Source organism: Lepidochelys kempii, chromosome 2, assembly GCF_965140285.1.
Source record: "Lepidochelys kempii isolate rLepKem1 chromosome 2, rLepKem1.hap1, whole genome shotgun sequence".
In the NCBI taxonomy this organism is placed as follows: domain Eukaryota; kingdom Metazoa; phylum Chordata; order Testudines; family Cheloniidae; genus Lepidochelys; species Lepidochelys kempii.
In genome coordinates this window covers 191126408-191153400 of record NC_136381.1, presented here as the reverse complement: position 1 = coordinate 191153400, position 26993 = coordinate 191126408, and the positions used below count along the sequence as shown (strand labels likewise).

Here is a 26993-nt window from a genome sequence, read left to right as displayed (position 1 = left end):
AGTGGGCTTTGGATCAAGATCTTGATGATCAGGGTCCAATTCCCCTGTTCAAGTCTATGGGTGGAGAGAATCCATGCAGGACAGATGTGGGTTGGAAGCATGGAAAGGGATGGAAGCACCAACTCTATGACATTGTCTTTGCTATCCCAGACTGTGTAGGAGCCCCTGCCATGGTACATGTTGGGTATGGGCAGGTGAGACAGGACAGGAAAGGGCAGGGCTTGTGAGGGGGAGCTACTCTGTGTGACTGTCCCCCTTGGTTTTCCCCATTATAATGTAGTATTGACACAGCTTGGATTATCTTATGTGGTGAACAGCTCTGCAGTGTGAATCCCCCATTGTTCGGGGACAACAGTAATTGGGAACTATGTGGAAGCACAGTCCCTGAAGAAAGTGCCTTAAGGATCAAACTCTGTGTATCCATTTATTTAGAAAGCCAAGTCATTTTAGTTGATATATTACATTTTAATGCATTACTTAAAATATGGTTCATGTTCTAAAATTAAACAGCCTGGGGTTATCATAAAATAGGAAATAAAATATTCATTTCTTTATAATTACAGAGCGTATGGATTAAATATAAAAGGTTGAAACCTAATAGTGCTGGATTTGGAAAGAAGTTGTATTATAAGGATAGAAGTGACTATATGAATAGTTTCAAAATTAATAATGTGCTCTAGAGTAGAGTATATGAAGTGCTCCCTCTGATTTTAATACATGTGGTGTGTATTCAACTTTTTTCTTTTTAACAAATAAACTAGCAAAGTCCTTTAACTGAGTGATAGCATCACCTTAAAGGAAAATTCCTTGTGACATGGACATTGGAGTTAACACAATTCAAATATATAATATACATTTAAAATATGGCAATTTTACAAAAATATTACAACAGATGTCCAGGGAGCAAATGCTGTACAAAACCAAAAAGAAAAAGGATTCAGAGTAACAGCTGTGTTAGTCTGTATTCGCAAAAAGAAAAGGAGTACTTGTGGCACATTAGAGACTAACCAAGTTATTTGAGCATAAGCTTTCGTGAGCTACAGCTCACTTCATCGGATGCATACTGTGGAAAGTATAGAAGATTTTTATACACACAAAGCATGAAAAAAATGGGTGTTTACCACTACAAAGTGTTCTCCCCCCACCCTACTCTCCTGCTGGTAATAGCTTATCTAAAGTGATCACTCTCCTTACAATGTGTATGATCATCAAGGTGGGCCATTTCCAGCACAAATCCAGGGTTTAACAAGAATGTCGGGGGGGGGGGGGTGTAGGAAAAAACAAGGGGAAATAGGCTTGAATAGAGACTGGGAGTGGCTAAGTCATTATGCAAGGTAACTTAAGTTGATTGTATCCAATTTGCAAATGAATTCCAATTCAACAGTCTCTCTCTGGAGTCTGGTTTTGAAGTTTTTTTGTTGTAATATCGCAACTTTCAATCTCTCTAGTCACACAATTACAGACATGAAGTGTTCGACTGGTTTATGAATGTTATAATTCTTGACATCTGATTTGTGTCCATTTATTCTTTTATGTAGAGACTGTCCAGTTTGACCAATGTACATGGCAGAGGGGCATTGCTGGCACATGATGGCATATATCACATTGGTAGATGTGCAGATGAACGAGCCTCTGAACGTGTGGCTGATGTTATTAGGCCCTGTGATAGTGTCCCCTGAATAGATATGTGGGCACAGTTGGCAACGGGCTTTGTTGCAAGGATAGGTTCCTGGGTTAGTGGTTCTGTTGTGTGGTATGTGGCTGCTGGTGAGTATTTGCTTCAGGTTGGGGGGGGCTGTCTGTAGGCAAGGACTGGCCTGTCTCCCAAGATTTGAGAGAGTGTTGGGTCATCCTTCAGGATAGGTTGTAGATCCTTAATAATGCATTGGAGGGGTTTTAGTTGGGGACTGAAGGTGAAGGCTAGTGGCGTTCTGTTATTTTCTGTGTTAGGCCTGTCCTGTAGTAGGTGACTTCTGGGAACTCTTCTGGCTCTATGAATCTGTTTCTTCACTTCCGCAGGTGGGTATTGTAGTTGTAAGAATGCTTGATAGAGCTCTTGCAGGTGTTTGTCTCTGTCTGAGGGGTTGGAGCAAATGCGGTTGTATTGCAGAGCTTGGCTGTAGACAGTGGATTGTGTGGTGTGGTCAGAGTGAAAGCTGGAGGCATGTAGGTAGCAATAGCAGTCAGTAGGTTTCCGGTATAGGGCGGTGTTTATGTGAGCATTGTTTATTACCACTGTAGTGTCCAGGAAGTGGATCTCTTGTGTGGACTAGACCAGGCTGAGGTTGATGGTGGGATGGAAATTGTTGAAATCATGGTGGAATTCCTCAAGGGCTTCTTTTCCATGGGTCCAAATGATGAAGATGTCATCAATATAGCGCAAGTAGAGTAGGGGCGTTAGGGGACGAGAGCTGAGGAAGCATTGTTCTAAGTCAGCCATAAAAATGTTGGTATACTGTGGGCCATGCGGGTACCCATAGCAGTGCTGCTGATTTGAAGGTATACATTGTCCCCAAATGTAAAATAGTTATGGGTAAGGACAAAGTCAAATTTCAGCCACCAGGTTAGCCATGACATTATCGGGGATAGTGTTCTTGATGGCTTGTAGTCCATCTTTGTGTGGACTGTTGGTGTAGAGGGCTTCTACATCCATAGTGGCCAGGATGGTGTTATCAGGAAGATCACTGATGGATTGTAGTTTCCTCAGAAAGTCAGTGGTGTCTCGAAGGTAGCTGGGAGCACTGGTAGCGTAGGACCTGAGGAGGGAGTCTACATAGCCAGACAATCCTGCTGTCAGGGTGCCAATGCCTGAGATGATGGGGCGCCCAGGATTTCCAGGTTTATGGATCTTGGGTAGTAGATAGAATACCCCAGGTCGGGGTTCCAGGGGTGTGTCTGTGCGGATTTGATCTTGTGCTTTTTCAGGGAGTTTCTTGAGCAAGTGCTGTAGTTTCTTTTGGTAACTCTCAGTGGGATCAGAGGGTAATGGCTTGTAGAAAGAGGTGTTGGAGAGCTGCCAAGCAGCCTCTGGTTCATATTCCGACCTATCCATGATGACAACAGCACCTCCTTTGTCAGCCTTTTTGATTATGTTGTCAGAGTTGTTTCTGAGGCTGTGGATGGCATTGTGTTCTGCACAGCTGAGGTTGTGGGGCAAGTGATGCTGCTTTTCCACAATTTCAGCCTGTGCACGTCGGCGGAAGCACTCTATGTAGAAGTCCAGTCTGCTGTCTTGACCTTCAGGAGGAGTCCACCTAGAATCCTTCTTTTTGTAGTGTTGGTAGGGAGGTCTCTGTGGATTAGTATGTTGTTCAGAGGTGTGTTGGAAATATTCCTTGAGTCGGAGACGTTGAAAATAGGATTCTAGGTCACCACAGAACTGTATCATGTTTGTGGGGGTGGAGGGGCAGAAGGAGAGGCCCCGAGATAGCCCAGCAGAAGCAGCTGTCCTAAGGGTATAGTTGGATAGGTTAACAATATTGCTGGGTGGGCTGAGGGAACCATTGCTGTGGTCCCTTGTGGCATGTAGTAGTTTAGAAAGTGTAGTGACCTTTTTCTTTTGTAGAGAAGCAAAGTGTGTGTTGTAAATGGCTTGTCTAGTTTTAGTAAAGTCCAGCCACGAGGAAGTTTGTGTGGAAGGTTGGTTTTTTATGAGAGTATCCATTTTTGAGATCTCATTCTTTATCTTTCCCTGTTTGCTGTAGAGGATGTTGATCAGGTGGTTCCGCCAAACACATTCTAGGTCGATCTGCTGTTAGGATGACCAGATAGCAAGTGTAAAAAAATCGGGACAGGAAGTGTGTGTGTGGGGGTAAGAGGTACCTATATAAGAAAAAGCCCCCCAAAACAGGACTATAAAAATCAGGGCATCTGGTAACCCTATCTGTTGTAGTTGCAAAGAGTCCTGTGGCACCTTATAGACTAACAGACGTAAGGGAGCATAAGCTTGTGGGTGAATACCCACTTCGGTGGTTGCATGTAGTGGAAATTTCCAGAGGCAGGTATAAATATGCAAGCAAGAATCAGGCTAGGGATAACGAGGTTAGTTCAATCAGGGAGGATGAGGCCCTCTTCTAGCAGAAGAGGTATGAACACCAAGGGAGTAGAAACTGCTTTTGTAGTTGGCTAGCCATTCAGTCTTTGTTTAATCCTGAGCTGATAGTGTGAAATTTGCAAATCAACTGAAGCTCTGCAGTTTCTCTTTGAAGTCTGGTCCTGAAGTTTTTTGCTGCAGGATGGCTACCTTTAAATCTGCTATTGTGTGTCCAGGGAGGTTGAAGTGTTCTACAGGTTTTTGTATATTGCCTATCTGCTGTGTTATTCCACATATGTTTGAGGCCATAAACAGGCCAGTAATCTGTGCCAAGTGACAGTGTCACACCTTCCTGATAGACCTCTGCACCTGTTTATCAGGCATCTTAGAGATCTAGATTATGGTCAGAATGTGCAGCTGGGAGCTACAATGGTCAGACAAAGTTATGAAAGAACATAGGAACTGCTCACCTTTAAACTAGGGACAGCTTGGTTGTAGCTATGATTTACTAGCAAACACTGTGGCTCTGAGGTTCACAGAGCTGATGGCCTTTGGAATGTAGGTTTCTGATCTCTAGGTGACTGTAAAAAAATTATAACATGATGTTAAATTGGAAAAGATAATATTAGAAACCAATTCAGATACCACTTATAATGGAGGTTATAACAGCACCTACAGTTATAGGCAAAGACAACAAATCAAAACACATGTAAATATAACCCCAATTCTAACTCCTGCAGTGGTCATAAAAGAAAGGGATAAACTCAGAAGAGCATAAAGAAACATTTTGTAATTTCCCATTTATGTCCTACTCTGCAGCTGCATATTTTTTCCAAATCTCTCTGGGACAGATTAACACTTTGCTACAACAAACAAATAGAGATGGTAACAAGTCTTAAAGTCACATTCCTAAATGAAAACAGATTCCCTCCCCTTCTCAGCAAATGATCAGGGATCAGATTCTGTTGTACCTTTGCAATGTTGGTGCAATTGTATGTTCACATTGGAGGTGCCTGGGATGGTTATCACTCAGTGCCTTTGAGATATTTTATTCTTTTTTCTCCTTTAGTAACTGGTGTCAAAGCTGCTGGGTCAATTTTGTATCCTCCATTTCAGAGGAGATGACTTGAGCCCTCTGGTGAGGTCCAGGTAAGTGCTCACCTATTACTGTATGATTATTTTAGTGGGGACTTTACCTACAGTAGATCTTTCTCATTGTATTTTTATTACTTTATTCTTTTTACAGAACCCAAAAGTATGCTAGGTTTTTATAGAACAGACAGATATGGTCCCTCTCCCAAGGGGGCCTTCGTTTGTAAGATATCTTGTCTTCAGTGAGGTTCTGAATGGGCGCAAGGTCCCACACTAGCAGATCCAGTTACAGGATAATGGCCTCACTTTAAATGTGGTGCAATCAGTTAGGGATTGGGATAGGATGAGGAAGGTCAAAAGATAGAGCAATATGGTTACTCAGTTTAACCATCTTAGTGGTTCAATCAAGTGGGTTTTTTTAATGGTCTCAGTTCTTCTTGCGATCAGGTATCCAGCCAATTGCATTCATGCAGCCTCTGTTCACTTCAGTAAGCGTTACATGTCTGCAAATAATGGGATGGTCAAGCCTCTAATGATTTATTATACCTTTGCATGAGTTTAATTTTTTTAATTAAAAAAATTCAGTTTAAAGAAAGAAGTTTAAAAAGTTAAAAAGTTTTTAAAAAGGAGTAATAGACCTACTGAACTCTGGATCAGTGTCAACTGAGTTAAGCACGCACAGCAACTAGATTGATTGTAGTGGAACAATCTGCTTATGCTACCAGTAATTTTTATCCGCTCTATATTTTGTACATTAGCTCAACGCTCTTAATACTACCACCAATTGGAGTAAGCTACAGGGAAACTTCTCAGGAGGCTGCTGCTGCAGAGTATCTTCTCGTGTACTAAATAAAGTTTTGTTCCTCCTTTTTTGGAATATTATCTCCATCAGGCAACCGATTTTTGTTCCCTAGAGTGGTCGCTTAATACAGATCTCGCTGTATTTGCTTTGGGCGTTTTAACTAATAGTTGCTATTTTGTGAGCTAAAGCTAAACATCTCACAAACTATCAGATTAAATTATCTTTGAAAAAAAGAGATGGAAGTTTTCTATGTAAGCATGAAAATACATAAAAACTTTTAAAGTGTGTATAATATGAAGACAAGTGATCTATTATGTGTGCTTTCAAAATGTTTCAATGCAAGTGGTACAAAAGTTTGGGAAATCTTCTGTGTGTGTTTGTAGAACTGGGTGGTATTAATCACACCTCATTTGCCTCTCTCCTTTTCTGCTCTTATTATTTACTCCTTTAGAAGTATTGTTTGGAGCTCCCTCCTTTTAAAGCTTTTATCTGAGCTGGTTGTCATACCTATGCAAAGCAAAAGCACACAGCCCCATGAGCAACTTGGGGTTAGACTGTGATTCAATATTTAAAGTAAGGGTTGTGGGGTAGGGGTTGCATTTCAAGCTTCAGACAGACCCAGTGAATGTCAGCTGTATACATTTTCCATACTTCTGATGGGGTCTTGCAAACATCATTTCCCACAATAGTTAAAGGATGAAATACTTACAGGCATCACAGGAGTTGGACATCTCAGTATAGCCATGCAGCTTTAAGAAAGCAACTCTGCAAATTTTTTTCCATGGGGAATCATACAGTCTTCATGCTTTCCCATGTGGAGGTCAAAAGCATTTCCAATGAGGACAGTTCTGACTATTTTCACATGATACAGTTTAGAATGCAGGCGCTTGTTTGATGAATTCATATCAGATAGTTACTTGGGTTACTTAGTTAAATTGGGTTACTTAAAATGCAGAATAATTAAAATAATATCAGATGTAGCCCCTTTCAAAGCCTGCTGTTGGCTTCTTTTTTTTTGATCTGTCTTGAATTAATGTATTAGCTGAAGTGGAAATAACCAGCTACATTCCACTCAGTTACATGTATCTTTCCATGTCTGACCTTTTACGGTAGTTGGATTTTAATTGTGAGTGGATGTAGACTTTCATAGATTATAAAACCGGGAGGGACCATTGAGATAATCTAGTCTGACTTCTTATATAAGACAGGCCATAGGGTTTCCTTGAATTAATTCTTGTTTGAACTAGAGCATTTTTAGAAGAACGTTCAATTTTGAACAAAAAATTTCTACTGAGAGAATCTACCATGGTAAATTGTTCTCTTGGTGAATCACCCTCACTGTCAAAAATGTGCACCTTATTTTTTAGTTTGAATTTGTCTAGCACAATTCCAACCACTGGATCTTGTTAAACTCTTGTCTGCTAGATTGACGAGCCCTCTATTACCAAATTTCTGTTCCCCATCTACGATTTATGGACTGTGATCAAGTCACCCCTTAAACATTTCTTTGTTAAGCTAAACAAGTTGAGCACCTTAACTAGAAGGCAGGTTTTCCAATCTTTTAATCATTCTTGTGGCTTTCTGAACCCTCTCCAAATTTATCAACATCCATCTTGAATGATGACACAAGAACTAGACAGTATTCCAGTAGCAATCTCACCAGTGCCAAATACAGAGGTCTCTACTGGATATTCCTTTATTAGAAACACACCCACTCAGTGATGATTTTCCATTTAGTTAAATTTTGGGATCTATCAACTAGCCAGTTTTTAATCTGTTTAATATGTGCCATGTTGATTTTGTATCATTTTGGTTTCTTAATGAAACTATCACGTGGTACCTACCAAGTCAAATGCTTTACAGAAGTCTAAGTATGTCACATCAACATTGTTACCTGTATCAGCCAAATTTTTATTTCGTAATTTTTATTTCCATTTTTTGCCAGGGATAGATGTTAGGCTGACAGGCATATAATTACCTGGGTAATCATGTGTACCTTTTAAAAAATATTGGCAGAAAATTAGCTTTCTTCCAGTCCTCTGGACTTTACCCAAGTGATCCAAGACTTCTTTAAAATCAATAAGGCTCCTCAGCCAGCTTTTTAAAAACTATTGGGTGCAAATTATCTGGATCTGCTGATATAAATGGCTAGCTTTAGTAGCTGCTGCTTAACATCTTTCTGAGTTACTGTTGTAATGGAAAATATTTCGTCATTATATTATATGTCTTTTTCCCAAATACAGAACAGAGGTATTGATTGAACACTTCTGACTTCTTTGCATTATTATTGAGAATTCTATTTCCATCTAGTAATGGACCAATACTATTGTTAGGATTTCTTTTGTTCCTAATATACTGAAAAAAACTCATTGTCCTTAACTTGGCAGCCATACATTTCTCATTATATTGTTTCCCTTTGCACTTTTTTTTGGTTACAATTCCTAGCTTTACATTCATTACTATCAATTTCCCCTTTCTTCCATTTTTAAAAACATTCTTATAGATGTTTTCACTTTGCCTATAAGCCAGATTGTTTTCTATCCGGTGTGGCCTTCTTTTTCGATTGTGGGATTGTGACTTTTTGAGCATCTAATAAAATGTATTGAAACAGTTCCCAATTCTCATTCACTTTTTTCCGGTTTACATTCTTTCTCCACAACTGATCTGACTCAATTTTTTTCTTGTCTTTGTGAAATTGTCCCCCAGCCTATGTTACCCACCACCCATGAGAGACAGGACATTTGTCATAGAAAAGCCCTGGGACAAGCCAACTCAGGAAGGAGCTCAGGTCAAGGTTTTTGTATTTGTTAAGTACAGTCCTGACTCAAGGCTTTGTTAGTTCAGCTAAGAATAAAGGCAAAGCCTGGGAAGGGGGATACATTTTGTACATTACCTCTTTGTGCACATGTGTGTGAAACAGTGCAGGGTCTTCCCCGATTCATTTAAACTAAGAAAAGTACAGTGCTTATTAATACTACTCTGCCCTAGAGACCAGGACATTTCCTCCTAGCCAGCAGATCAGTGGCAACAAGTTTGACCAGGAATCTCTGATATCATTGGAGATGAGGATCTTTGCCTGATTTATCTATGTGTGTGGATGGATTTGAATCTTTAACATTGTAATCTACAATGTTGCCAACTTTTGTTATTTTTACCAAGAGTTGGTGTTTTCTTAAAAGCCCAGCTTGTGGAATCATGTTGATCTGTGGCAGATAATACATTTCTAGACCTCAGGCTAAGAGGTTGCAGAGAAGAGCTGAAAAACGTGACCTGACTGTATCCTAAAGACTCAAAACCCAGAAGATAGAAAAAATGGACCCCAAATTTATTAATTCTTTTAAAATCTCATGATTATTTTTTTTGAATGTTTGGGATTGGCAATACAGAATCTGTCATGAAGGTGTTTTATCGGCCTTGCCAGCAAAAGGGGCAAAACCGTTTGGTGGTACTCTTCGTTTCTCTGGTTTTCCATTCAAGATGCTCACATCATTCTACAAGTTAAATAAAGTTAAACATTTTTTCTTAAGTCAAGTTTTCCCCCTCTTTGAGTAGGCATTTGAAAAGAATGGTATTTCCACAAACATTACTTACTGTGCACCTGATCCTCCCATGTACACCATATAAACTAGAGGGTAGCTGAATGGAAGTCTGCTAAGAGTTACATGAAGTCTAAATAAGGAGAAACAGATCTTCCCCTTGCTCTCTGGTCTGCTGAAGAGAAAGAGGGTTTAAGGAGACTCTTCTCCACTGGTGAAAGTAGTAGGGTGGACTTCTGCCTAACACTGGGTTGATTTTTAGAGAGGTGAGACATCTAGCTAAGTGGAAATGGCCAGGTCTGAGAGCTAGGGTGTGTATCCAGTCCGGCCTGAGTAACCTGGTGTGCCTACCACGGTCGGGTGCAAATGCTAGCCAAGAATGCAAACAGCTCCTGTTGAAGTAGCAACAAAGTGCATTATGCAGCACATCTTACCTGCAAGTCTCTACAGAATTCCTGCAACATTCCTGCTCCCCACACAGTAACAGCTGGGGCAAGATTTGGCCCTGTATGTGCATCAGAAATAGAAATGCATCCCTTTGTTAATTAACTAGTAAAAGTACAACTGTGAAAACAATGCATTGAAAGCTACTGCAATAGCAAGAGGGAAAGGGTTGCACCATTATTTTTACAATATTCCCTCCCCATACCCCCTACACAGACACTTGCTAGTAAACTGCTGCTGTTTATCTTAGTGCTGACAGTGTGAACAGGAAATCAGATGTCCTCCATTATTCATGAGGGGGAATGGAAAGTAAATATTGTTTTTTAGCATTAAATTGCTGATTTGGAGAGATGCTATTTTTGGATGGTGTGGCATGAAGAAATAAATCCAGCTCCTTTCCCAGCTTAAAGCACTAGATTCCAATGGTCTAGAATGTATGTTATTTCCTCTATACCCTCTGATTACATATTAAAATAAGAGCAATGGGGAAAGTGTTTATTCCCCATTCCTGGAGATCTAAATAATGAAACTCAGGTGCAGGTTGAGGATGAGGGGAAGAACAGGCCTTAGGCCTCCTCTCAGTTACACTGATGTAAAAGGAATAACTGACTTGAAATCAATGGCATTTCACTGGTATGAGAGCAGAATCAGGCCCATTGAGTTTCATTTTGTGGTCCTTCAAATTAGCTTTCTGCCAGGAATCCAGTACTGTAATGTATGTAAGGACAGAACGCAAGGGGGGTGGGGGTAGAGGTGGAGGTAATCTCTTTTATTGGACCAGCTTCCGTTAGTGAGAGAGACAAAGCTTTCGAGCCACACAGAACTCTTCTTCTGGTCCGGAAAAGGTACTCCGAGTACCTGAACACTGTGTGACGCTAAAGCTTGGTATTTCCTCACCCACCCTGTCTCTCTATTATCCTGGAACTGACACAGCCACAACTACACTGCATAGGACAGAACACCAATAGTCATCTAGATCCTGTTATACCCTGTGCTCAGTAATAGCGTCAGGTTTCCTATTGCCAGCATTCAAATATTAGGCCATAAGAGAATCTGCTGCTTGAGCTGTTGCCATTGCAAATCTGTTACCTTTGATATAAAAGAGAAAATAAAATGTGACAGTAAAGTGGCTATGTGCCTTTGGCCAGCTTTAAGGAATTTTCACTTAACAAGAAGAGACAGTCTTCCCACTCCCACCCAAATGTTGATTTTTTTTCTTCCCCAGTGTCACTTTTAAAGACTTATTTCCCGCATGACAGTAGGAGGATTAATCCCTTGTCAAAGAAATAAGGACGACTTCCCTGCAGTGTGCTCCAGGCTGCTTTCCTCTTTGCTTTGCAGTGGAACTGCTGGTCAGTTTGCAATCAATATAAGACGGAGCATATTTACAATGCAGAAGGAAGACTTAAAATGTGTTGATGGCCATTAACCCTAAAGAAACAGCATTTCCATTTAAGTACTAGCCTGGGGTCTTCTCTCTCTCCTGTGTAATGGATCATTACCTGCATAGAAAAGTCAGCTTGAAAAGCTGGGTGGGGGCTGAATATACTTGTTAAATGTAGAGGGGGAAAAAGCTCTTTAATCATGAATACTTTCTGGGGATGCTGATACAAATTCAAAGAGAAGTCCTGTTTTCTAAAGGTCAGGGATGTAAGACACTCCCCATGCTGTCTCAGTTTTTAATTTGCTTGACTGATGCTGGCTTTGTTTTCCAAATGTGTTGAGTATCGATCCCCTACCTTTTATCTGCACACTTCCCCTTTCTCTTCCCCTCAGGAAGTAGCTACAATTGGGAAGGTGGCTACTGAAGTCATAGGGTTGCCGCCAACAAATGCTGGCTATCAGAATGCATTATTACAAGGATGATATCTATCTCCTACTTCCAGTGGGAAAGCCAGTCATTATCTGACTAAGTCTTTATCTTTCAAGTCCTGGATGGATAGTGTAATCAACCCTCGATTTAAATCACAGTCCATCCAGTCACTCAGGCTATATCTATACTACGCTCCTTTTAGGGATACAACTGTGCCGCTACAGCTGCTGTTAAAAGGTGCCCAGTGTTGCTGCTGACAAACAGCAGCTGAGAACTCTCCTGCCAGTAAAGCACTGTTTACACCGGAGCTTTTCAGGGGAGGGGGTGACAAAAGTGTTGCCGACGGAAGTCCAGTGTAGACAAAGCCTCTGTCAGGCACAGATTAAGGGCAAGTCTACACTTAAAACTCTGCACTGGCGCAGCTGCATGTCTGGAGTGTGTTAATGAAGACGCTCTAAGCTGATGGGAGAGAGCTCTCTCATTGCCGTAGCTAATCCACCTCCCTGAGAGGTGGTAGCTATGTCGATGGGAGAAGCTCTCCTGCGGACATAGAGCTTTCTACATGGAGGGTTAGGTCGGTTTAACTACGGGGCCTTTTGGGCAACACTGCCCCCTGCAAGCTTGCTGGTGAAAAGGCAGTTGCCGAAATCTTGAACACTATGGGCCAGATCTGAGGCACTGGTGTTATTTGGAGTCATTTCATTGACTTCAGTGAGCTACATGGATTTACACCAGTGGAGATGGTAACTGGCCCTGTAACTCCCCCTCAGCACGCCTTTCGCTCACTTGAGGCTTTATGCTAGCATCTGCTAGAAGTGAGTTTGGTATAATGTTATGTTTAACTTTCCTGGGCCTAAGCAGCTCAGTAACACACAGCCAAATGCTTTATGTGTTTGGCATAAATACATAACGATCAGACTGTTTTGATGAAGCAGTTATGTGCTATTACCTTATTGCTGCTGGGAAATGCATGGGAAAATGATTTCAGAAATGTCTGTTTAAAAAAAACCCTAAAAAATAATCTCTGTATACATTTAAGAGAGAACCCATTTCACTAATCTTCTTAACACCCTGGCCCTCCCAGGCTACCCTGAGAAAATGCATATAAACCACATAATTTTGTGCTCTGTCAGTCTCCATTCCAGGCTCAGATTGGAATGAGAAAGCAGGTTGTTTGTCATACAGAAGGGAAGTTCCATTGGTTGATCTTACTGTCATTCTGACGATGCGCTTTTGCTTCCCTAATGTGAAACTATGCTGGATTCCACTGTAGGGGTTTTTTTGCCATACCACTTGTCCTTTCATGCTGTGGAAGTAGATAAAGGGAACTTGGATGCAGGCCTCTATATTGAGCAGGAGTTGGGCTAACTCTAGCTTTAATAACGCAAGATTTGTAGAAGCAGGGATAGTGCGAAGCGAGCAGAAAACAGCTGTGAAAGAGACTGTTGTGACCTTGTATTAGATAAGACCAGAATGCCAATTTATAAGAGAAATGGTAAGAAAAATAAGAGATCATGAAGGAATACAGATAAATACAGTTTCTCTCTGACAAGGCGTACATCAGTTAGTTTCAGGAGTGTGCTAAAATATCAGATTCATAATATTGTAAGATAAGGGAAATGACTGAGCTTTGTAAATTCCTAGTCTACTCAAATGCACCCATAATTTAGATTGGATACAAAGTTGCTGACTGAAATCAGTGTATATACTTCCACTTCAGACATATGCTGTCATTTATTCTCCAGATTTACCCAGTTCATTCAACTGACTCCATCTGTTTAGCAAAATGAATCAGACACTAAAATAATGCCCCCAAAACAGGTATGTGTAACCATCTAGATTGGTAGTTTATTGAAGGGAATGAGACAGAGGATATCAGCTTAAGTATCGGTGATATTTATAGCAATTGTATTCTTCTGTAAATTATAATCTGCCTACACTTCAGGTTCTTATGTAACTCCCAGACTAGCTTTAGGTTGATTAACTTAAAAAGTAAACTGGGTGGGATGTTAAAAGGTCTTGAAATAACTTTTGAATCCTGTGTAACATCATGTCATAACCTTCCCCACCTTTTTTGAAGTCATGTGGATGTTTTATAGACAACCCAATTATTTTAGTTTTGGCCATTGAAAGGTATTTTGGCCAGCATTTTCAAAAGTGAATGCCTGAAACTGGGCACCTATTAGTTAGGCAAGAAAAAATAATGCCCCTGGTTTTCAGTTGTGCTGTGCACCAAAAACTTCCATGGTTGTCAGGCAACTCTGAAAAATAGGCTACTGATTTAGATGCCTAACTGTAAGCATCCTAGAGTGAAAATGTTGGACCCTCCCCACATGCTTGGTTTAGTAGTTCAGGAACAGTTTAAGAGCATGGGCTCTATTAGGAGGAGCACTATGCTCCTTTTTCCACGCTCTCATTTCATGTAGATGCTCTACACTTTTTGCCAGGAGGCAGGCAATAACAGTGCCATATGTCAAATTTGTAATGTTCCCAGGTGGTAGGTAAATGATTTCAAAATACAGTAACAGATTTGCAAAACAAGCTACAGATTTTTTGCTCTCAGAGGGAAAAATACTTCCTCGGATAGCTCATCATTGTAGAAGACTGAATTTGCATCTTGAAATGCTAAAATTAAAACATGGCTGAACAAATCACTAGTTAATTTAGGGGAACAATCCTTCACAGCTAGCAAGATGTACTGCATGGGCTAATAGGTCTCCTCTTCTATTTCTAACTTCTGTGACAGTAATATCCTTCAATTTTTAAAACCCTGTGCTATCTAATCGGGGTCAGGCAGCACCCTCTAAAAGCCATGTTGGAACAAGTGGGTGGGATGTACATGTATGGTGTGTGTATCTATCAAATATATGTAGCAAATGTCAAAGCCATGTGATAAAGGATTTTATCATTCACCTTTGAGCACTGCACCGGCCCTCTGCCAATTAATCCATCTCCTTGGGACTTATTCTAACATTCCAAACCTCCCATTTAAGAAAAAAGTCAACATTCCCACTTCTGTCCTCAAATGTTAACACCCTCTTTTATTCCACAACCCCCTCGCATCTCTCCCCGACCCCTTCCTTCTGAGCCTTGAGACTGGTGATGGCTCTTCTAGCCATAAAAATGTCACAGCATTCAAGTCTGATCTCTTTCAGTCCTACAGGGCTAGCAATGAGCGCTTTATCCCACTGGAAGAAGAAGATTTCTATCTTCCCAGTGCGGCACACAGCACTCATGACGTGTCCTTCCATGGCTAGAGGCAACAGACTTAACATTCATGACATTTTTACAAATAGTAAAATTGAGCCCTGTACAGCTGCACTAATTAGCTAATGCACCTGGCGTTACAGATGGAAGGATAAAACCAAGTCCCAATCCCATTAAAAAGTTTTAAAACTCACTTAAACACATAAAATAGCTTTTCTGTAGCATACACAGAAAACAAGATTATGTAGTGTGATATAAAGGTTCTAGTGGCAGACATTTGGGATGATGTGTATGTAACATAACCCAGGGTACAATTTGGACTGTTGAACAGCTGTGTCCCCTTAACCCTTTAGCCTGGGTGCCTTTCACACTGCTGTGCTCTCAGAACATCCACTCCTGGGTTTTCTCACACAGCCTTCAGCACACAAAATTCACTCCCAGTTAAACACATGAGCACTCTGACCACCTGCAAATTCTTAGTCCCAGACTTTCACCCAGAAATGTGCATTTTGTACAGTCCAGCACACTACTGAACAATGCAAATGTCATAGAAAGTCCACACTTTCATCAAAGGAAAATGAAATATGCACCAGCCCTGTATCCCATATGGAGTTTCCCCACACACTTTAGTCCAAACACACTGGTTAAGATAAAACAATGAGATAAGTTTGTTAGCTACAGAAAGATAGATTAAGTGATGATGCATAAAAGTCAGGATTGGTTACTGTGACAGGGTTGGGACTCACCACCACAGCACCTCCTGCTGTTCATCCTTGGGAATTAGCTCAGTTCATGCAGAGTGCCCTCTGCCATTGGTGCCTTGTCCATCTCTCGCCCTCTCTTGGCGCCTAGACTTGTGTTGCTCCCTTCTTGCAGCATCCTCTTCAAGACACTGCCCTCCAGCAGTGCCCCCTAGTCCTCATTCACCCCCTTACAGGGGGAAGGGGTTTATCAGTAGTCTTTCACTTCACCCAGCCACAGCAGCCAACCACACCCCAAAGTCTAACCCCTTTTGCCAGAGATCCAGTGCAGTCCACTATCGTCACATCCAAGGGCTGGGTGTATGTGCAAGGGGGAAACCCAGGCCTACCCTCTACTCTGAGTCCCAACCCAGGGACCCTTTGGCAGCAGCCTTCCTGCCCTCCTTCTCTCCCCTTGTCTGCCTCTCTCCCTAGGTTGCTTCCCCTTCATCCCCTTTGCACTGACCTAGCCCTTCCCTTGGGGCCTGCAGCCTGGCAGATACCAGGCTGGAGTTCCTTCTGCTCCCCTTGCCTGCCCCATCCCTGGTGCTAATCCCCTCACACAGGAGGCACACCTTCACACTCTGAAGACCTAGGAGAGACTACCTGCTCCCTTCCTGGGCAGCCTTTATATAGGACTGAGCCTGGCCCTGATTGGCTATCTCTTACTCAGCTTCTGATTGGCACCTTAGCCCACCTACACAGCCTCTCCGGCCTGCTGGAGCCCCCTCTAGTATAGGAGTGGGGCAGCCACCCACTACAGTTACAAAAGAAAATAAAAGAGTAATATGCAAGCTAATATCTAATTTAATAAGCTAGGTCAACTTTAAAGCAAAGGTTTTGTCTTGCCGTATGCTGTTGTAAATTTCACAGGCTGGGTCTCCTTTCAGCCTCGGACCACTCCCCCTTAGTTCAGTTCTTTGAGAATTGTTGATGATATGAGCAGAGAGATGGGAGGAGAGGTGAAGAGGCTACTGTCTTCATATTTATACCACTGCCCCTTCTTTGAGTATTACCCCCTGCTGGGGTGCAGGTGACAGGTAGTCTCTTGTGGACATGAGGGTTGAACTGTCCCTGTGATGAAATGTAGATTTCTCGTTCACACCTTTCCGTTGCTGGAGAACGGCAGCTCAAGTAAGTGATAGCCCACTTGACTGTGTTGATACCTGTCTGGGGGTGCCAGTGTGTCTTTGCCCCTGAAAAACTGGTTTGGACCTGCCTTTCTAACTCTGGAACATGTTACAGAAATGTTACATAATAGAAATGTATAACCTCACATACAGTGTTGATGCATATATTTTTCCAAGACAATAATATTCAATAGATTATGACTTTTCAAGTGATACCTCACAAGGCATACTTTGTGCAAAATTTATCATAGTCTTGTAAAAGTGGTGAACATGATAATATAAACCATCACAGTGTATAACTTCCTCATGGCTTAATCATTCTTGAGTAACGCACCCATCCCATACTCATACTTGATGATATCATCATACCAGCATCCACCATTTCTTTCTCTCTTCCTCTTTTACACACATAAGCACAGCCTATCTGCTCTGTTATTCAGTCTTCTCCAACCAGAACTTGAAACCAGCAATACTGGAGTCAAACTTTTGAATCTAAGATGTTAGAGTGGATTCAAAATTAAACAAAAAAGTTCACCTGTCCCTGATTTAATCTAAACTAGCCCTCAAGAGAGGCCAGAGATAAACCACATGTCTTCTGGAAAATGCCAGTGAAGGCTGTGATCTGTATGCAATGACAAAGAACTAAAAGGGAATGATACAAAATGGCCTTTTAAATTCAGTGCTTGCCAGGTCTCAGAATTAGTTGCTGACTCTGATGTGTTCTCATATTTCTTTCTGTGGGTACAGTTCTGTAGGTCTATGCATTTTTTTCTTGATATCTGCATGATCACAAGATGAGAGATGTATAATTCTGTCCTGGTTTCCAGATATTATTTCTATCTTATGATATATATTTTTAAAATCTGCTAATGTGCCTTTGGGGGTCAGATTTCACTCAGCATGTGTACTGAGGGAAATTTGGCAGATTAGATTTAGAGCTGTATGTGAAATACTTGGCACCTAAAGCAAAAATGGGGAAGTGAGTTCTTTTTTTGCTGTGCTGGTTTACAGGTGGAAAAGTTCACTTTTCAAAAGCTTTTTTTCACCCTAAATGCAAAGTTCAAAGGTTTGTTTAAAAAAATAACACCAAAACAATAGTGATGTGTTTTAGTTTAATTAGTCACATAAAATGCACCTCCAAAGATAAATAATAAAATCAAGTTTTATAACAAACAAAAAACTACACTTAGATTTGAGCTGCAAAATTTGAATCCTGATTCCCATCCAGGCCTGGTTTTGAATGCTCTGTGACCAAATGTACCTCCATAATCACACCCTAAGAACCATTGTAATAATCTTTGTCCAAAATATGCCTTGTGAGGTATCATTTGAAAACTAATAACTTGCTGGTCAATAATATTATGGTGAAATGTATGTAGCAACATTATGTGTAAAGTTATGAAATCCTCCTGTATGAGGTTATTAGCACATGTTCAAAATCACACAGCCCTGCCTAGGGAAGAGCTGTAAAACAGGTTTGTCCTAAACAAAGGAATGTCTGTTTACCTCAGTTTACATCTAAGTTGTAAACAGGGTCCTCAGGCATCAAGAGTGGGAAGATAGGAGACCTCTTTCACCACTGGACACCATGTCACCTTCTTTACTGTTTAAATGAGCTTATTCTGGGGGTAACCCTCAGGAAAATGCATTTCTAAGGATGACTGAACTATAAAACTGAGGGGCAAAAACACCCCACGTTATCTCTCCCTAGCTATCTCTCTTTCTTCCACCTAAGAAGAGAAAAGAAACAGCCTGTGGACTTTGGGCACAGACCCTGACCTGAAAATTGATCAGCAATTTTACTGAGAACCGGTGGTAAGAATTTCACCTGGAACCAAGTCTATTTTAAGTTTAGGGTTTTATCTTTATTTCTCTTGTAACCATTTCTGACTTCAATGCTTTATACTTGTGCTCACTTAAAATCTCTCTCTTTGTAGGACCAGTGTTGTGAATTGCTTGAGTAACTGCATTTAAAGTAGCAGACTGTTGTATATTGATCCCTTTAGAGGGGCAATGGACCTAATATATCTGGACTGTCCAGGAGAGAGCTGGGCAGTGCAGAACACTTGTTTTGGGGGGAAAATTTGAGACTGTGAGTGTATTCGGAGTCACCCTACAAGTAGTAACATGACTTGAGTGTGGCTGGATCAGGGCTGTGCCTATACAAAGACACTCAGGGTGTGACCTGTGTGCTGGCAGGCTGTTTGTGAGCATCGTCAGTGGGAGCTACAGCAGCAAGGCAATGTGAGGCACCCCAGCTTTCAGGGCAGGGGTAACACAGCCCCCCACTGATCTGGATTGCACCCCAGAGTGTCATACCCTCCAAATGTAAGGATATCAGGGTTCAGATTCACCCCCATTGTACTAATATAGCCCATTCATTAAATCTGGATCAAAACCTGTGTTCAGTTTGAACCCATGCCAGATTTGGGGTTTAGGTTCAGGCTGATCACTCTCTCTCTTTTAAACTTATGTCTAAAAACAGAAGCACTGTGGGTCCCGCTTTTAAGAATCCTCCCATAAGTGAAACTAGCTAGCCATACATTATCTCTCCACTCTTTGTGCCTCAAATCACATAGTCACACCATCACAGGGAGGCAGCAGCGCATTCTAGGATTTGCTCTTTAGTTAGGAATAAACTCACCCTTTAGATGCATCAATGTAAGATCTGCCACCCCACTTGTTATAACGATATGGACTTTAAAGTTTATAACTTAGCTGTAATATTGGATCTCTCACTAACATCACTACGATTCCCTTATATTACATAATGTCATCAACCTGGGATTTATTTTAGAATCATCAATTCAGTAGCACAGTACCCAGTTATTCAAAAATTTGTTTCCTTTTGATAAACCTTCAGATTTAATCTCCATGGTAAACAGATAATGATACCAAGAAGGGCTACAGCTACATTTCAAGTGGGAGCTGTATGTTTCAGCTCGAGGAGACGTACCTGCGCTTGATCAAGCTGGTGCACTAAAAGTAGAGTAAAAAGAAAAGGAGTACTTGTGGCACCTTAGAGACTAACCAATTTATTTGAGCATGAGCTTTCGTGAGCTACAGCTCACTTCATCGGATGCATACTGTGGAAACTGCAGAAGACATTATATACACAGAGACCATGAAACCATACCTCCTCCCACCCCACTCTCCTGCTGGTAATAGCTTATCTAAAGTGATCACTCTCCTTACAATGTGTATGATAATCAAGTTGGGAAAAATCACTGTCCTTACAATGTGTATGATAATCAAGTTGGGCCATTTCCCAACTTGATTATCATACACATTGTAAGGAGAGTGATCACTGTAGATAAGCTATTACCAGCAGGACAGTGGGGTGGGAGGAGGTATTGTTTCATGATCTCTGTGTGTATATAATGTCTGCTGCAGTTTCCACGGTATGCATCCGATGAAGTGAGCTGTAGCTCACGAAAGCTCATGCTCAAATAAATTGGTTAGTCTCTAAGGTGCCACAAGTACTCCTTTTCTTTTTGCGAATACAGACTAACAAGGCTGTTACTCTGAAACCTAAAAGTAGAGTGTAGCTGCAGTGGCGTGAGTGGCAGGAGGAGCTTGCCACCCCACATACGTACCTGTCCAAGAGACTAGGTACGTATGGGGGGGCAGCTAGCCCTTCCCACCACTCATGACCCCACGGCTACCCCTTGAGCTGGAATTGACACCTCCAGCTTAAAGTGTAGCCATACCCCAAAGCCAGGCACTGGGGTAGTGTAGAGATGACATCATATGAATGTCTGATTTTAGCAACCCAAGAAGAACTCACTGATTTTGCAGCCATATGGACAAGAATTCCTTATATTTATTAAAGAAAATAGTGTCTCCTGCAGTGGGCCTTCAGTGATGTCAACCTGTCTCATAACAATGGGGGGAAAGGGTAGGTCAGCCACTTCTTTGACCACATTTTATGTGGTCACCCTTAGTATTAAAGGTGCATTTTTAATTTATAAAGGATTGGTAAATGAATAATAGATGCTTTAAACAATCTATAGTACTTGCTAAACCATTTATTATGCCACCTGGAGATTCCTCCATGCCAGAGGTGGCCAGCTAAGCCTGTTTGTATGAGGGAACAATGCAAAGCAACAACATCAGGATCTGGCCCACTATTTAGAAATGTGCTCTTGAAAGGTTGCTCTAACATCTATAAAGTGTAAATGATTAAAAATTACTCTAGGTGATGTTACATAGTAACTTAGGGTCACTGTTATACTTATTGGGCCACATGCTGGCCCTGGCTGCAACTGCTTTGTGTCTGTCCACTGCCACAAAGCAGGCTTATTTAGCTACCTGGGGATGGATGGCATCCAGTCTATAACACATGATTCATTAAAACATCTGTTAATCATTTAATATTTGATAAACTATTTATAAATGTACCTTTATTATAAAGTGTGGCCAAATATTCTGCCCATTTAATATCATTCAGTTGCTATATTTGTGAACAGGAAAATATCCTTGTTATGGTTACAGGGCTAGCTGTGCTCCTCTTTCCCCTTTCTGGTGTCTGAAAGCACCGGTTGGATTGTCAGGTCTCCCACCTTCACTTATCCTGGGGCAGAATTCCTCAGTTCTGCCATTCTTAGGCCAACCCCCAGGCTGCAGTACCCAGTGTATCAACTGCACTTCCCCAGCAGGTCCCAACTGGGCTTGTACACCTGTGGTTCTTACCTTGGGAGTCTGTGACCAGTGGTGTATATAGGGACCAGACAGCCTTCTCAAACACAAGCATTGTTCATTTTAATAGTAAGAATAAAGCATTTAGAGAAAAAGGATTTTAAAATAGCCTACATGGATGTATCTTATCTAAAGGCTTGCCATCCTTTGATAGTAACCTAGACAGCCTTCACTTTTTCAGATCCCCTAAGTAGGTTCCTGTGTCTTCAGTGTGGTTCACCCAAAAAACCCCTGTCTCCCACACACTCTTCACCTCCTTGAGAAAGGTCCCTTTAAAATGCTAACTGAGTTCTTTTGATCTCCTTTGTTCATGCACTTTTTTTTCTGTCCTGGCATTGTCTCTTAACAACTTTCAAGTGTTTGCTTAGGGGTGGCTTATCTTGAGCCATTCTTTCTCCTTCCTGCTTTTTTCCTGCCAGCACCCTATTAAATTCAATCAATATATTCATACAGTAAACATCCCAATAACTAGCTCAACATACAGTATTTACAAGTTATTACAGAATAGCTCCAAATCTGCGACAGTTCTGATCCTTAAAAAAGATGGGGCCTGGTCTTGTAGTCACTTCACAATCAAAACTCACATCATTACTTGTACAATAACTGCAGATTCGGAACCCCAATGTATCAAATCAAGTCAGTTACAGTGCTTGTAAGGATCAATATCTATTTTGGAAAGTAATAGCTTAATTTTTCAGAACAACACTAATGAGTCTGGTAAGTAATACCAGTATTTGTGGTGATGTTCTAGTTTTTTCTAGTTTTTCTAGTTTCTTCTCCTCCTCCCTTTTTGGTTCCTAAATTACATTTGAAAATGTTCTGTCAGTGAAACCTCATTAACAATGAATTTGCAAGGTACAAAGTAATATTTTTTCAAGCACCTTATTTTCTTCATTCCAGGACTTGCTAGAAAAACAAAACCATAAGCAATGATTAATTTGGCACTGCAATCCTGTAAATGCAGGGGGAAACAGAATAAATTGAAAGCGTAGATGTGAGAGAATTAAGTTCAGAAAAACACCCAAATGATCCTGTGAAAGCTAAATAGAGAGAGACAGCAGTGAATAAATGTATTTCAGTATGGCTACCAAAAACCTCCAACCCTATAAAAATGGGGTTGACAGGAATAAAACTACTTAGAGAAATGGAATGAATTACTTACTTGAATTACAAATGGAATGTATTAGATTAATAAATGGATTATCTGAACGAAGATGCACCAAAGAAAATGAAGTGATAAAAATAATTGATACAATTTATAGAACAACAACTCTTATTATACCAAGAAGTACTTATTAATGTCAGTAGTTCCACTGACATCAGAGGGACTGCTGGTCTAAGTAACATCAGTGTAGGTTGCAGAATCTGGCCCTAAGTAAGGGCTAGATTTTGTCATCCTTACTCAAGTTGAACAGTATCTTAAATGCAGTTAGTTAATGGAGTCAGATACTACTCAACATGTATAAATGTGGAAAAATCTGGACCTTTGTCTTAAATAAATATATATATATCAACTCAGATTTCATGACATTCCTTTTTATCAGAAATACTTTTGTGTTCCCCATCCCAATAAGATTATTGTAATTTCCCTCTGATTTTATGAAAGTTTTGGTGAAGTCAAAGCAAGACCTGTGTAGAATTAATGTACTGAAATCCATTACCACTTTGATGCTCTGTATTTAGCAAATGGGTAACAGCATTGTGTGAGAGGTAGATTATTCAAAATTATGAACACAAACCACAAGTCTGATATGAATATCTTTCTTTTGCAAGTAAATTCTACAAATAGATTATCCCTTCCAAAGATCCATTCATCTGGTGAGGTTATTTATTCCAAGTTTCTTTGTTGTTGTTGACGTTTTGCCTATCTTTGTCAGAGGACAGGGACAAATAAGTACTGTTCTCAGGAGCAAAATGAATGATGAATGCATTTAAATACTGAAAGGTGTCATCTGAGGAGGAAATATTTTTAAAATAATGCAAATAAAATTCTGTAAAGAGCAACAAGAACAAGGCAGACTGTGAGCATGGAATGTATCAGGTTTTCACAGTTAAGATGTGGCGACTGGTAGAGTTAACATTACAGTAGCTGGAATGGAGTTGCCTGTGATTTTGTGCCATAAGCAGTAGCTCTTTTGTGTTTTTCTTAGTTAATTAAATGGGTGCATAACAGGCATTGTGTCACTTCGTCATATTGCAAATATTTCCAGTGGCAGACACTTTTTACTTAACTAGAGCTTTAGGTGAGATTTCTCTTTGAAACTTGAAACTTCCCTGCTTTCTAGTTCTGTTACAAACCCAAAGCTAAGCTCAGATTCATCACAAGGTTCACAAATCTGGGCCCAATTTTGAGTGAATCTAGACTCGTTGAAATATGGTTGCCTCACTTCATCCATTTGTAAAAGAGAGACGGTCAGTATTGGTTTAATAGCAAAATATGAATGTAATTAATTTTTTACCAGGGTTTTGAGTGGAAGGAGAGACTTGGAGGATTCCAGAGTCCCCTGCCCCAAATAGAATGAGACCCATCCCTTACTATGATATCTGAGAGGGGACACCCAAGGCATTATTATGTATCAGTCCACCTGCTTAAGAGAGAAGTGTGAAATAGGACCAGGAAGCCCAGCATGACCTGTGAGTGCTCCTGGTCAGTTATGTTCATGCACACCAATATATTTAAAGGAAAGGGATAAGAACTGCTTGCTAGAATAGAAGACTTTCTGGCTCTTTTGTAGCACCTTCTTGAGGAACCCGGCATGCTAACCATGTGGAAATGTTCAGAACATTTGGCTCAAAACATAGGTTTTATTTTCAAAATTATTTTTCCAAATCAACAAAACTGAGAAAAAGGCAATTAAAATGAATTAATCACACAATCTGTCACCTACAAACGACAGGACACATTATGCCACCTTTTTACAAAGATGTAATTGAAATGACCTAAACCAAATTTGATATTTTATGAAGCTGTTCAGTTCTTCATGGCAGGGATCCTCTCGTACTATGTTTGTCTAACACCTACCGCAATAGAATGCCTCTAGGTGCTACTTTAATGTAAATAATATTTCTGACATGGCTCCATCTTTACATTTGGATTAGTTTCTCACATTCTGGACAGTCAAACTGACTGTATGTGTTTCAGGTGTTCAGGTTATTTCCAAAATCCTTGGTTTTGTTCTCTGTTTTCCAGTCAGGCTCACATTAAACTGGAATCTGTCTCGCTGCAGTAGGAAACGGCTGTTTGTGGCAAACCTGTCATGTAAAAATTATGACTGGCAAAATGAGATGCTTTAAAGGGACTTGTTCAATGAGAGGTGCCTTGCTTTCCTGATTTACATTCCTCATATTTGTTAATTTTCCACTACCTTTCATTCACAGATGAGGCTAGTTACAATTACAGCTCAAAGGAAAAAAGTGCCTAATAATTTTGATCTAATGGAACAGATCAATCCACTTTCACCTGGTTTCCCCCAAGTTTGGCAATATTAATTATTTATGACCATCTTCTTATTTTAGTTGTTACTTCCTACTGAATTATGTAAGTCAGGAAACAACAGGTGAGGAGGATGACAAAACACTTCTGAATCTAAAGGAAAACAGTATCTATTTTGCTCAGTCCAGTAGCTGAAAGATAAAAAAAAGTAAGCAGCATTTCTCAGCAGGACAAACTCTGACCTGTATTTCAGAAAAAATGGCCTGATGCCGCTACCTTTGAAGTCAATAGCAGAATTCCCCTTGATTTCATTAGGTGGAGGATTGGACATTAAGGCTCTTTAAATGCAAACAGGAATTTTAAGCATGCTGCTCAAAAGGATAAGATGGCTCAAAGGATGCCAATGTAGGGGTCACAGCATGGTCTTCTCTCTAGCACATTCTGCATATGCTGTGAAGGCTGAGCCCCCTTGCCCAAATAGGGTAGCAGCTAGTCCCCAGACCTGGGAGCCTCTTGAGTGCTTGGTTGCAATCCTGCCTAGATGCTGTACATGGAGAAAGAGGCTTCCTATCATGCCCTCTTTTCTTACTAATGCACCCACACAGGAGAGGGCAAAATTTTGGTTTTATAACAGAGATTAACTTTAGCCCCGAAGTTTACATCAGCCTCTGAACTTTCCCATATACAGTATCGGGGTATTCAAATCTGGGTTGTGATTTATACAGGGGCCAGCTGGTAAATTCAGGTCTGGATCTAGACCCAAACTTTGCCAGAGTTTACTGCGGCGGAGGGGTGGGGGTTAAGTGGTTATTTGGTTCTGGACTGAGATTTGTGTCCATCTAAGCCTTAGTATAATAACAAGACAAAAATGTTTGTATGGAGACTGGAAAAGTATTCTGCTGTAAGTATAAGTCCCACGTGGACACTTGTCACACTTATAAAGAGTGACAGATGGGGTAGTAGTGATGGTAATAAACTAAGACTGCAAAATTGGTATTGTGTTGAGTGTGAAAGTGGCTTTAACATTTTGATTTCCCTGCTTTTTAGTGTTTGTGAGGAAGTACTTTTGGCCAACCTTGACTCTTCATTTAACACAAATTTTTAGTCTGGGAATATCCTGTACTCCTAGTAATCTTTTTATTATTGGTAACAGCCAGGAAAAACAAGGCAAATTAATTCAAGTTTATTTTAATAGTAGCATTGTTAGAGTTGATTTGAGTATAAGTAAGATGATCTGTGATGAAGCTGAGAAGATATTCCTGGAGCTGGAAGAGTGGAAAAGGAATGGGAAGAGTGGAGAAGGAATGATTTTAGAGATTTCTCATTGGAAGAGTAATGTAGAATGAACTCCAAAGAGAGTCTACTAGATTGAAAAAACTATACTAGCTAAATTAAAGGGGCATCTGGCTAGGTTGAAAATGGCTGCATCAAAGCAGAATATGTGATCTGTGTAAACTAAAATAAATCCAGACTGAGGGATTAAAACTTTTGAATGTGCATGTGTTGCTTGAATCCATCCTCCTACAATTCCATGGACAAACTCCAGTACTGTAGTTGGTTGGCACAAATTGCTTTATGCCATTCATTTGTGCCATCTATTCATGCCAACATAAATTGCTCTAGGAAAGTCTGACTCCTGATCCAGATTTAAAACAAAACAAATACATCAAAAGTAGCTCCAAAAGATACACATTCTTTTTTGGTTGATTATAATTGTGTACTAAATTCTTCCCTCAGCTGACTTTATTGAAGTGTGAGGTAATTTAAGAGAATCAACTGGTGTACAGTCAAACTCATGATCTCTGAAAAGTGCAAAATTCAGCAAGCTATTGGCTGGAGATTCTGTTACAGTTGTACCCGCTCCGTTACATCTATATGAGTTAAGTTAAAGCCCAGCATATTTAAAAACTGGGAATAATTGTGCAGTCCTGAGGGAGCAGGGCTTAATAAGTACTAATGCCTGTTCCCACTCTGTTATTACTAGATGACTGCTTTTTTATTCCACCATCTAAACTTGTACAACGTTACTCTTCAAATAAGGAGCTCATTGACTTGAAAATTAGCA

At 40.5% G+C, this 26993-nt stretch overlaps 1 protein-coding gene across 7 annotated transcripts in view; it reads left to right on the top strand.

The window, feature by feature from the left end:
• Window positions 1-26993, top strand: part of TMEM108 (transmembrane protein 108) — a 389399-nt gene that overhangs the window by 108290 nt on the left and 254116 nt on the right. For all 7 annotated transcript variants that reach the window (XM_073333193.2, XM_073333196.1, XM_073333192.1 and 4 more), the window contains one exon: window positions 5103-5182. The gene's annotated coding sequence lies outside the window, so the exon portion shown is untranslated. The remainder of the gene's footprint in view (window positions 1-5102; window positions 5183-26993) is intronic.